Consider the following 12,106-nt stretch of genomic DNA (forward strand, 5'->3'; position numbering starts at 1 on the left):
ATGTCTAACCCTGCATAGCCTACTGCTGCAGGAATGAGAAGCCTGTACTCTACACATGGGTCACTGGGAGTGATAGTAATAAAGGGCCAATACTAGGGGCACCTGGGTGGCTCCGTTGGTTAAGCGGCCAACTCTTGATTTTGGCTCAGGTCATGGGTCATGAGTTCAAGCCCCGCATCAGGCTTTGTGCTCGGAGCGTGGAGCCTGCTTTGGATCCTCTGTCTCCCTCTTTCTGTCCCTACCCTGCTCACACTCTTTCTCCCTTTCCCTCTCTCTCTCTCTTTAAAAAATAAATAAATGTTAAAAATTTTTTTTAAAAAAGGAGGGGGGCAATACTACTCTATCCAAGGGCTCCAGGACTCAAGTAGTCTAGCTCATGGAGACACAGGAGCATATATTGACATTTGATTTAGTGAATGTCCTGTGTCCTAGAGGTCCGCACTTCAACCCCACAAGGTATTGGTTTTAAGTTTTTACCTTAATTGAGACTTTATCAGCCCATGTCTCCAGTGTCTTAAGCTAACTGCTTCTGGGCAACTGTGTACATGAATCCAATGTATGTGTCATAATCAGTACACTATTGTTTTCTAACAATAGGTCCATTAAGTGAGGCAATCCTATGTGCAATACCACATTGACAGTTGAGGTATGTCTTTGGAAAGTCATTCTTTCAAAGGCTTTACAGCCAGGGAAGAAATATGGAAGAGTTGTTATTTTTGGGAAGAGTTGTTCCTCCAGGGTGGAAAAGGTCCAATGGAACTGTCCTGCTGAACTGTCCTGGACAGCTATCAACTGTCCAGATGGTATTCCCAAGTAATGGTGTCATAAAGAGGGCTCAGTGTAAGTCTTTGCTGATACTAGGGTTGGGCATTCAGCAGTGATAGTCTAGATCGGTCTAGTAGTTGTCTGCGCTATTACGTTTATTCATGCCCTTTATCTCTGTCTTTAGTGCCATTCTGCTCATGGTACCATTATACCTGGTGTAACCCTGAGACAAGCAAGAAGAATTTCTGGCTGGCATTTATAGGATGAATTGTCCTGGTTGTTTAGAGCTTCCACATTCGTAGACACTTTCCAAAGGCATTAATATGTGATGCAAAGTTGGAAGTGAGTTGTACCATTCCCATGGATCCAACTACAGAGTACCTTCTCAGATGTCCATCCCTTGTTTTCTAGTCTTGCTCCTTTGAGTCTCATGACCAACTAGCTAGGACATTTGCTAGCTTACAAGGAGTACATGAATATCTATAATTAAAGACACTTCTAGTTACATATAAAGTAGGTGGCTAGTTCTGTAACCCACAAACATGTCACCTGAAAGCATTTTCCTTCCTTACTACATTTTTAGGGCAAAACTTGAGTGGAGCTATAATATATCAACAGTCAGCTTTTAGGTAACATCAGCATATCAAATATAAGTTCTTTCCTCCTCCATCATTTGGTGGTAGAGAATCTCACATGAAGCCAGAAGTGTGAGTAAAGGGAGAGATCTTGGTAGGTCAAATAGGAAACATGATGTTTAGGTTACCTTATTTGTGTTTACTCATGCTTTTTGGACCTGTTGAGGCCCAGTCCCAGATATGGGACTGTCCAGATATGGGCTATGCCCACCTAAACTCATGCCTCAGCAGATGTGATTATACCCAACTTAACAGGGTAGTTCCAATTGCATAAGTGATTTCTATTCCAAAGCCAGACATTCATTTAGAAAATGTAATTGGTGGGGCACCTGGGTGGCTCAATCAGTTAAGCGTCCAACTTGATTTCTACTCAAGTCATGATCTCAATTTTGTGAGTTCGAGCCCCACATAGGGCTCTGCCCTGACAGTGCAGAGCCTGCTTGTGATTCTCTGTCTCCCCCTCTTTCTCTGCCCCTCCCCCTCTCACTCTGTCTCTCTCAAAATAAATTAAACTTAAAAAAATGTAATTGGGGTTTCCATCGTATACATTTTAATGTTTAAGTGTTAGGGTAATAAAGTCTAGCTTTGTAAAATAATTATTTGTGACAATTTCTTATTTCCTTTTAAAGCTATTGGCCATAAGCATATCAATAATAAAGCAGAGACTGAAGTGGTATAAACTTTGGAGTTTATTTAGTCTTTAAAAACTAAGTGTGTAGAGTTTTACAAGTTTAGGCTTCATAAAATTGTCAGAAACTATCCAAATCACCATTCAGTTGGATCTTTTGGATTAGTAAGTTTGAAGATTTACATTAATGAAGATTACCCCGATGTTTACATTAACAATAAACCAAATATTAAGAAGAAAAATAGTATCTGTACACTTTATAAAAATAGGCTAAAATGGGAATTAAGTCATGTTTGAGATCTCTTTACATATATAACCATAAATTTGTTTTTAAAAATATTTCAGTGGATTTTATTACATGCGATCCTTAAAATTTTACTAAGGTATGATTTTGTGTAATGTCCACTTTTTGTTTAACTGAGTTCAGAGATTTAATTGCTATGCTACTTAGAAATAACATAAACATTCACAGGCAGACTCTGTCACTTCCTCAAATGACTATGGCGGGTCTTAAATGTGGCCAAGGATACTTTTAACACATCCAGACAACACCACACAAGGTTGGGGATTGTAAACCAGAGCAGCCAGGTGCCCAGACGGACAGTCCCTACCAGGAGATGGATTTTTCTTCTGTCCTCAGCTCCAGTCCTCAGCCACCTGGTTCTAAGCAGGGAATGTCAATTTTCTTGTGCCCTTTGGTACTAAACTCTGGCTTCCCAACCAGGCAGGTGTTGCAGCATGTCTGTGAGATCAACTCCTCCAAGATTTTTATCTCCACTTCAGTGGGGTAGTTAGTGTGCAAAATGTCTTTTAGAGAGTTTGTACCAAGTTTTACTCCACTTGACAGTTCCCAAGAGCACCTGTTTCCCCATCACCTCAGCGACGATAGCATTCCTTAATTTAAGTCTAGCTGTCCATGTCCTGCGTGGTGCTGGGGGAGGCTCTAATGCCCCTAGGTTTGCTCTTTGGGAAAGTAACCTATTTGGAGAGCACCACACATCATCTGCTTGGGGTGGAGTTTATTTTTCTATAGCAGCTGAAAGGGCAGCAGGAGAATTTGGCTCTCAGTGGGAGTCTCTCTCTCTCTCTCTCTCTCTCTCTCTCTCTACCTGCCTGGGAATGTGAATCTGCTCTCCACAGCAAATCAGGCTGTAGTTCCTCACAATTTAGGAGCAAACATGTGTCGAATGCTTATAGTATGCCTTATAGTTATATAATGTAATCCTTATAAAAACCCCAGGACATAGGTACTAGTGTCCCATTTTTATATATGGGGAAAACTGAGATACAGATTAATCAAATAGATTAGTGTATCTATTTATAGATAGATGAAGTGTATCTATGAAGTCTTACAGTTAGGATGTGGGGAAGCTGGGAGACCAACTGAAACCTATAGAACTCTTAACTCTTCGCTACTACGCAGAGTGGTGCTGAAGAGGGCCAGCAGTTGGGTCTGTTGTTATAGCCAAGGATTTAGAGGTACAGTAAGACCTTGGATTGCAAGTAACTTGTTCCGCGAGTGTTCTGCAAGATGAGCAAACATTTCTATAACATTTTAACTTGACAAGTGAGCGATGTCTTGCAATACACGTAGTAAGGGACACCGAACATCACATGATCACAACTGAGCCAATGGTTCTCTCTCTCTCTCCTTCTCTTTCTTGCTGAGGGATTGTGGGTGATCATCTCCCATGCTTGGATGCTTGGTCTCAGGCTGCAGTGTTTGGCAGAAATCAATAATTTTTCAGAACATTGGAGGGTGCCTATAACTGGCACTAGTGTATTTTTGTCACTTCATAGCACCTACGGACAGTCCTTTGCTTTTCCATATAAGAGCAAGCTTAAGAATGCTATGCTTCATTCTAGGTCAGGCTGCCTGCAGATATAGACTCTTTCCTCTGCTGCCTTATTGCCAGTTACATTAAATACAGATGACAAGAGTTTACTAATGCTGTACTGTAGTCAACATCCATGCGAGCATACAATGGCCCCATGCAGAAAAAGGTTGAAAAGAAAGGCGGTAAGAAGAAGGAGATGATTACAGTGGGTTAAGAAGGAAATCATGGGGGAAGTAAGAACTAGGTATGCAAGTGGTTGAAATTGCAAGATTTTATAAGAAGTCTACGTCTGCGTCTTGTCTGCAGAGGAGGAGAAGGAAACGGTGGAGGAATCTCTCACTTCAGATGACATTAAGGAGATGTGTAAAATGTGGGGAACAGTCCAAATTTTGTAGAAAAATACCACCCAATAAGGCTGAAGCAGTGCAAACAATGAATCTGTTTAATGACAATGCAATGTCACATTTCCACAAAATCCTCAAAAGGAGGCAAAAGCAAGTTTCACTGGGTAGTTTCCTTACTAATACTGTATGAAAGGAAAAAGATTCCATTGGGGCAATAGATAGCAGTGATTCGGTTAGTGATAGTGCAAGTTGTCCCACACAATAACCCTCCTCTCTCTTATGTCCCTCACACCAGTCACAAAGGTTTTCAAAGGTAAGTGCAGGTTAATTTGTTTATTTTTCTTTATATTTTGTGTTTTCTTTATTATTTTGTATTATATTTCAGTATTGTAATCATTTTCTCATGAATATTCTTTGGGTTTTGGAATGAATCATCTGAGTTTCCATTATTTTTTATCAGGAAATTGTTTTGATATACACGTGCTTTGGATTACAAGTGTGTTTCCAGAACCAATTATGCTCGCAAACCAAGGTTTTACAGTATTGCCATTTGGCTAGTCCACGAGTATGAGGAGTTCTTTATCCCAGTCTTACAGGTAACACTCAGATAACAAAGATAACAAAGAACTAAAGAAAACTAAGTAACCCCAGAGTTACTCTGGGGTTAAATGTCACACAGTAAAGTCACCTATTTTGTTTACTTTGATCATTGACTGAAATATATCATTAAATATCTAAAGAAACAAGATTTTTTAAAATGATCTGCTATGATAAGAATTCTTTCTCAAGTTTGTGCTGCCATTCCTAGCAAAGTGAAGTGGTTTTAGTAGGCAATATATTGATTTTTAAGATTATGAGTCTTTCCCTAAGATTATGAGTCATTCCCTTAAGATTACTGTTGCCAAATTGGAATGTGAAAAGTATTCAGAACTCAAGGTCAAGCACATGAGGTCCCTAGTAACTGCAAGAATTTAAGAACAAAATTTCAGCTAATCAGGTTTGCTTGACACTTTGGTGAGGGCTTACCTTTTAACTTGGCTTTGAGAACATCACAAATGACAACCATGTGGCCCATGCCTCATCACTCCCATCCTGCGATCATGTAAGTAAGACATAACTAATCAATCACATACTCCTCATTGAAACTGAATGTTATCTCAGACATTTTTCAACACAGGGCTTGAGGCAGCTCTTAACAGCTGACTGGAGTCAGTACAGGTGTCAAATTTATTTTCCATCTCTGACATAGACAATAACATGTCTACCACAGCTATGTATAGAGCTAAAAAGGAAATACTGATTTCTTACTTGCTGTGTGTTTTATATATTGTGCTGGACAATGGAAATAGAACAGTTAAAAAATTAAGATCATTTCTTATGCAGAGTAGGCAAACTTGTCATAAGAAACAATCACTAAATCTCAATGACTTCATCAAACAAAAATTTGTCACTTGTGCAAAGCCCTGTCGCAGGTATTACTGATTGGGTGGCTCCTTGGGGAGCTGTCCTTTTAAAAACCTGAGATCATTTATATATTTATATACCATAATATTCATATTATATATATGTAGGTACAATGCGTGTATGTGTATGTTGATGCACATTCACATACATGCACTTTTCTATAATAGTGTCTAAATTTAAAGCTATCCATCTTTCTCAAATTAACATGAACTTGTATGCCTCTCTACTACTGCTATTCTTATTCTTCATAGCTTTACCATCACAGAGCTGTCTTCAGCATTTTATACTCTCCCTTATTTAACCAGGCCTATCCAATTTAGAAATAATGTTGAGATTATTTTTTGGCAGTGATTTTTTTCATACTTTCTCTTGATTCCCCTAGTTCTCTATCAACTTGAAATTAGCACTGCCTTTCTCAAGAGGTATTCCGATTTTCATCCAAATCACGTACTTATCACAGCTGGCAAATTTAGCTCCCCATGACTTTTTCTAACATATGATTTTTAAACTGAAATTTCCATTTTCATACTAAAATTTCCTTTTTCAGTAAATACTGACACCTTCTCATCTTGTCAGGACACGCAATGGCGCGATGCATTCCATATCATTGTGTCTGTGTGAAAACTGGCTTTGTGGGGGTTCTCTAGCTGTTGTTTCTTGTCTTCTTTTCTTTTGAGTAGAAACCACACCCTCTGCTCCCTCCATGTGAATTTTGAGGGCTAGGACAGAAAGATTCCTACATATTCTTTAACTTGTTCTCCCACGAAGGGAAGAATTACTCTAGACTGTCCTGTTTAATATGATAAGTATGAGTCTCATGTGGCTATTGAACACTTTAAATATGCTCGTCTCAATTAAGATAAGCTCTAAGTATCAAATTCAGATGAGATTTCAAAGACTTAGCGCAAAAATAATATAAAATAACTCCTTTAAAATTTTTGCTTATTTTTAGTGTTGAAATAAAATTTTGCATATATTGGAGTAAATAAAATACATGGTTAAATTAATTTCATCTATTTTTTTTTTAGTTTTTAGTGTGTCTAATAGAAAAATTTTAATTTCACGTGTATCTCACACAATATGCCTGTTGGACAACACTGCTCTAGACAGGCTCTTCTGAAAATATAAGTGAATGAATTTGATTATATGGACTTTGTGGTTAAATAATGGTCGTGCTACATGCAGTTTGAAAAGACTTATGCTATACATCTGCTGTTGATTTGGCTTGGAGTCAATGGATAAGATACATTCTATTTTTTTTCTATTTTCTTATCGTTTTTCCTGATAAGCTTAATAATGACAACAAAACTTTAAATATTCTGAGAGTGTAATTTGGCTTGGAAAGTCGTTTGAAAAAGAATGATGAATTAATGCACTCATTGTCTTAGAGAGTATGCTGGCTTTCTTCAAACTACAAGTCTAGGCATTCAGTGTGACCTTTAGTGTCAAATACATGCTTCCTTGAGTAGCTCGTTTGCTCTGGTATCCACAGCCTCAACAATACATGTCTGTTTTACCTACACAATATTATTTGAAAATCTGCTGTTATACTGTTCAGTTACATAGACTTCATGTATTCAGATGTCTTAATTTGATGAAAAGTTAGGAATAGAAAATAGCATTTAACATCTCATCTGCTTTAATTGATTAATTGATTGATTTTAACCATCAAAAGTCTTTCACATTCTCTCCAAATTTACTTACATTTTTATGAGAAATCATCAAGACCATTTAATCAGGTTGGGAATGTCAGATCAAAATCTGTTCAAGTCTTTGAGGTCTAAAATGAAAGTCTTGTCCGTCTTGAAAGAATAATGATGAGAACAATGAATCCATCATTGGTGACACACAGTGACTTAATTACTCCAGTTTCTAATTTCATGACGATAAAAGGTATTTATGGAAAATTTGATCATGTATATTTGTTAAGAAGTCCTTGTTAACTCCTTGAAGTGAAACTTCCTAAAGAAGAACTCTACTAATCAGGGAGCTGAGGTGCAATTTTTAAAATTTTTTTATTTATTTTTTTAACTTTTATTTATTTTGAGAGAGAGGGCACATGAGCTGAGTAGGATCAGAGAGAGAGAGAGAGAGAGAATCCCAAGTAGGTTTCACACCATCAGTGCAGAGCCCGCCATGGGGACTCGATCTCACAAACCACAAGATCATGACCTGAGCCAAAATCAAGAATCCAAGGCTCAACCGATTAAGCCACCCAGGCACCCCTGAGGTGTAATTTTTTTAAAAGCTGATTATTTCAGAATATGAATTTAGAGTGAGAATTCACTTCTTTGATGATCAGACAATGTAATCTTAAACTGAAGGGGTTCGTATGGAAAATCAGTAGCGGCTAGTTGCCATTGCCATGGTAACAGACACCTTTAACTATAAGGTGGCCTTTTGCATATGGAAATATTACCTTTAAGAAACATATTTCCTGGGACGCTTGGGTGGCTCAGTTGGTTAAACACCCAGCTCTTGATTTTGGCTCAAGTCATGATCTCATGGTTCGTGGGTTGGGCTCCATATTGGGCTCTGCACTGAGAGCAGGGAGCTTGCTTGGGATTCTCTCTCTCCCCCCTCCCCCCCCCCCCGCCTCCTTGCCCCTTCCCTGCTCACGCACTCACTCTTTCTCTCTCTCTCTCAAAATAAAAACATTAAAAACCACATTTCCTTTGCAATACTTGCGCACTTCTGATTGGCTGTTTGCTCTTAAGAGAGTTTGGGTACTGTAGTACTTTCCCAAACTTGCTCTATCTTTTCCTTCATTCTTTGTTTATGGTTGGTTAATTAAGAGCTTTAGTAAAACAGCCTCAAGTGGGTATATCATGGAGACATTCCATAGAAGAAATGTGAAGAAGTTTCTGACTTTAGTTTTCCATGGTTTGCTTTCCAGTTTGTTTTTGTTGTTTTTCCCTTTTCTTTATTGAATGTATCCATGTGAAGATGCCATTTCAGAAGCTGGTGACCTTGGTAAGAAAAGATTATATTATGCTCATGTCAGTTAGCTTGACCACCACATAGGTAAGGTGGAAGCATGGGTAATAAAAATCATACAGGAACCTCAGAAAGCACGTGGAGATAATAAAGATGCTCCTGAGCTTGAGACCTTTGTATAAAGTCATATGTGTAGAGGTGATAAGTGTTGCCATCAATCAACAAAGGGAGGTCGATATGGCCATTTAGTACAGTTATTTATTAATCCAGGGAGGTTGTAAATATAGGCTTTTGATACTACCTGCAAATGAGGTTATTTTATGTCAAAATTATTAACATAATACAAGTTCAAATATATTACAATTTTTGGAAGTCTAGTGGGGTTTGTGGGGTTTGGGCACTGAAGCAAAATATTCCAAGATTCTCACAAAACTGGAAATATCCTAGGTCTCTCCAGATTTCTTCTCTCATCAAGAAGAAGAGTAGCTGAAAGACACCACAGCTAATGGGAAAAAGCCTCTGAGGGATAGTGTGGTCTCAGATCCTTGCTTCAGTTCTTGCTGGCTGGACAAGTCCTTTGTCACCTGTCAGCTTCGGTTTCCTCATCTGAGGTATAGATAATAATACTTTCAAGAATTTTTTGAAGAACAGTTGAGGTAATGTGTATCATGAAACTGGTAATTACCAGGTACAAAATTAGCTAATAATGTCATTAGTAACAGAGATGACTTATCAATATTTTTTTTTTCTATGCACAGAGAATGTCTCAGTATGTAGAGCTTGCTGCCTTTGGTTCTGACTCCTAAAGTCATATTTTCCGTGTCTTCTCAGAAGAACCCATTTATTGGTAACATTGGACCCATTCATAGGTACATTGAAAATGTACCTTCTGTCATCTTTGTCTACTAATACACTGTGGAACTGAAGACATTGATGTTCCATGTGAGCATGGCCGTCACATCCAGTACTTTCTAGTCTGTATGCTACAGCTGCACTGGTAACTACATCTGTCTTAACATGTCCTTAAAAGAAGCCAAAATAGAAACTTTGCATTCAAGAGTAGGTATTTTTCTGAAGTAAGAGGGTAGATTAAAGAAATTGTCTTAAATTAGAAATATGATACTAGTGGGGTACCTGGGTGGCTCAGTCAATGAAACATCAGACTATTGATTTTGGCTCAGGTCATGATCTCACAGTCGTGAGGTCGAGACACACGACATGCTCTGTGCTGCGCATGGAACCTCCTTGTGATGCTCTCTCTCCCTCTCCCTTCGCCCCTCCCTGCTAAAAAATGTTAGAAGTGAGATACTAGGGCTATAAATGAATTATTATGAAAACAACCCCTAATAGTGAAAGCACATACAATAGAGTTATGAGTTGATGGAGGTTTCTGAAGAGTGGGGTGCGAGGTGGGGGCTTCTATTTGGAATGGGACAGCCAGAGAAGAATCGCAGGAGGGATGGAAGTCCGTGTGGCTCCTGCGTAATTGGTAGGGTTTTAGACCCTGAAGAAGCAGGCAAGCACCACAAGCATAGGGCACAAAGCAAGTACCGGTGGGATGAATCTGGCTTCCTGAGAAATGGCGTAGAAATAGGATTTAGGATAACATTTGTATCGGAAAGATAGGGAGATAATGCAATCTTAACATTTTATGTTATAACAAGGTTTATGACCTTGTATTTTCTATTAATGTTACTTGGAAACCATACTTCCTTTCACTAGGTGAGTTTTCTTATGTCACATCCAAAGACAGTCTGAATCAAAGAGTGATTCCTGGTTGGGTTACTTAATTCTAACCATTAATCAGGCCATGTTCTTTGAAAGTGGGTGTTCTGAAAATGTGAAAACTCATTCTCTAAATGTGTTTAATGAAGAACATAAAGAACTAAGATGCACCTGATGGGTTTTTCACTTGTATGTCCACTTTTTAAGTGAACTATAGCTCACATTCAAAATACACATATTAATAGCAGTTTATTTGTCAACCTTGTTCTTTCGTTTGCCCAGAGGTCTGGCTGAGCTGATTTATGTTAAATTGACTAAGATAGATAACTCACAATAAACCAATACTGTATTTGTAATTGTGCATTCAAAGAGGCGAATGGTGGGAAACAATAATAATTTCAGGAATCTTTTAACAACTAAATTAAACTATGACAAAATGAAACAAATAACATCTTTGTGTTCGTTCTTACCCAAGGCTTGTATCTGAAAAGCGTTATTGCTGCAGTAATTGATTTTCTTGTATTCCAAAATAACAAAGGATTTTTTTAATGTTTTCAGGTAACCTTAAAAAAGGTGATTTATTTTCTGCTAAGTCTTGTTAGCAATCGATGGTAACAAGGACTATAAAAGTGCCTTAGAGAATGCTTAATTATCTGCTTGAGATGCTCTAAGAACAACCAAAAGAAAGGCATATAAAAAGTTAATTAACTTGCTCTAAGAACTATATCCACCCAATTAAACTGTAACTGGCATACAGTTATCCCATGCCATAACCTTTTTGATATTTAAGTATATGAAGAAAATCATTTTTAGCAAGAGAAATAAAATAAGTAATAGGAATTGAGAACCAAACAGTTGGCCACATGGGTTTAACCTCAAAAAGCTTCTAATTTGATCATTTCACTTTTATAGTCTTCTCAATTTGCTTGTCCCTAAAAGATAACCAAACACTCAAAATAACCCATAGAAATGCACAAAGAAGGTTTCTGATGTTGTAGAAATACTAAGCGAAAATGGGATGGTTATGATATTTCTTCACAAATCTGAAATCACCAGAGATGAGAAATCCTTGCAAAAGTGGTTTTATTTAATTTCCCAGCTGAGTACTGCCTTTCTAGTCAAGGAAAACTTAGCCTAAGAGCTCTTTTATCACTTGGAGAAACTTCAGAGATAAGGAAATTATTTCCATACACAGACAATCATTTTAATGAATTACTTCTACGTTAGAAGAGAGGACTGTAGAATGGTCTAGATTTGTGACCCAGAAAAACCTTCTATGATATTGATGTGACCTAAGCACTTATGCATCAAATTAATCTGTGGCAGAATTAGCATGATATTTGATGTCTGTCATAATATTGCACATTATCTTCTTCCGTGCTGTCTCTGATTTTTCTTGAGGGCCCTGTCAGGGGAAAGAGCCTATCTGAAGTATAATTCATTATCTAATGGAGAACGCATCCCGGTTTAAACCCATTAGCCTGTACCATGTGAATTGAATTTTGAATATAGATTTAATATTTGCTCCCAACATGTGCTTATCTCTCAACCTGAGCATGCAGTAATGAGTCTAAGAACTAGAGGTTGTTTCGTCCCTTGGAATCTGACTTGTCGTTTAGAAGATGGCCATGAATTTTGCACTACCTCAGTCCTATTGATCCCAAAGCAGTTCTTAATATCTAATCAGCCCTCAGAACTGTCTATTACATCTGAGGTCTGGTGTCTCGTCCAGCAACTTGGTCCATTCTGGACCAGGGAAATGAATCTGTC

This window comes from Prionailurus viverrinus, chromosome F2 (assembly GCF_022837055.1).
Source record: "Prionailurus viverrinus isolate Anna chromosome F2, UM_Priviv_1.0, whole genome shotgun sequence".
NCBI classification, from domain to species: Eukaryota; Metazoa; Chordata; class Mammalia; order Carnivora; family Felidae; genus Prionailurus; species Prionailurus viverrinus.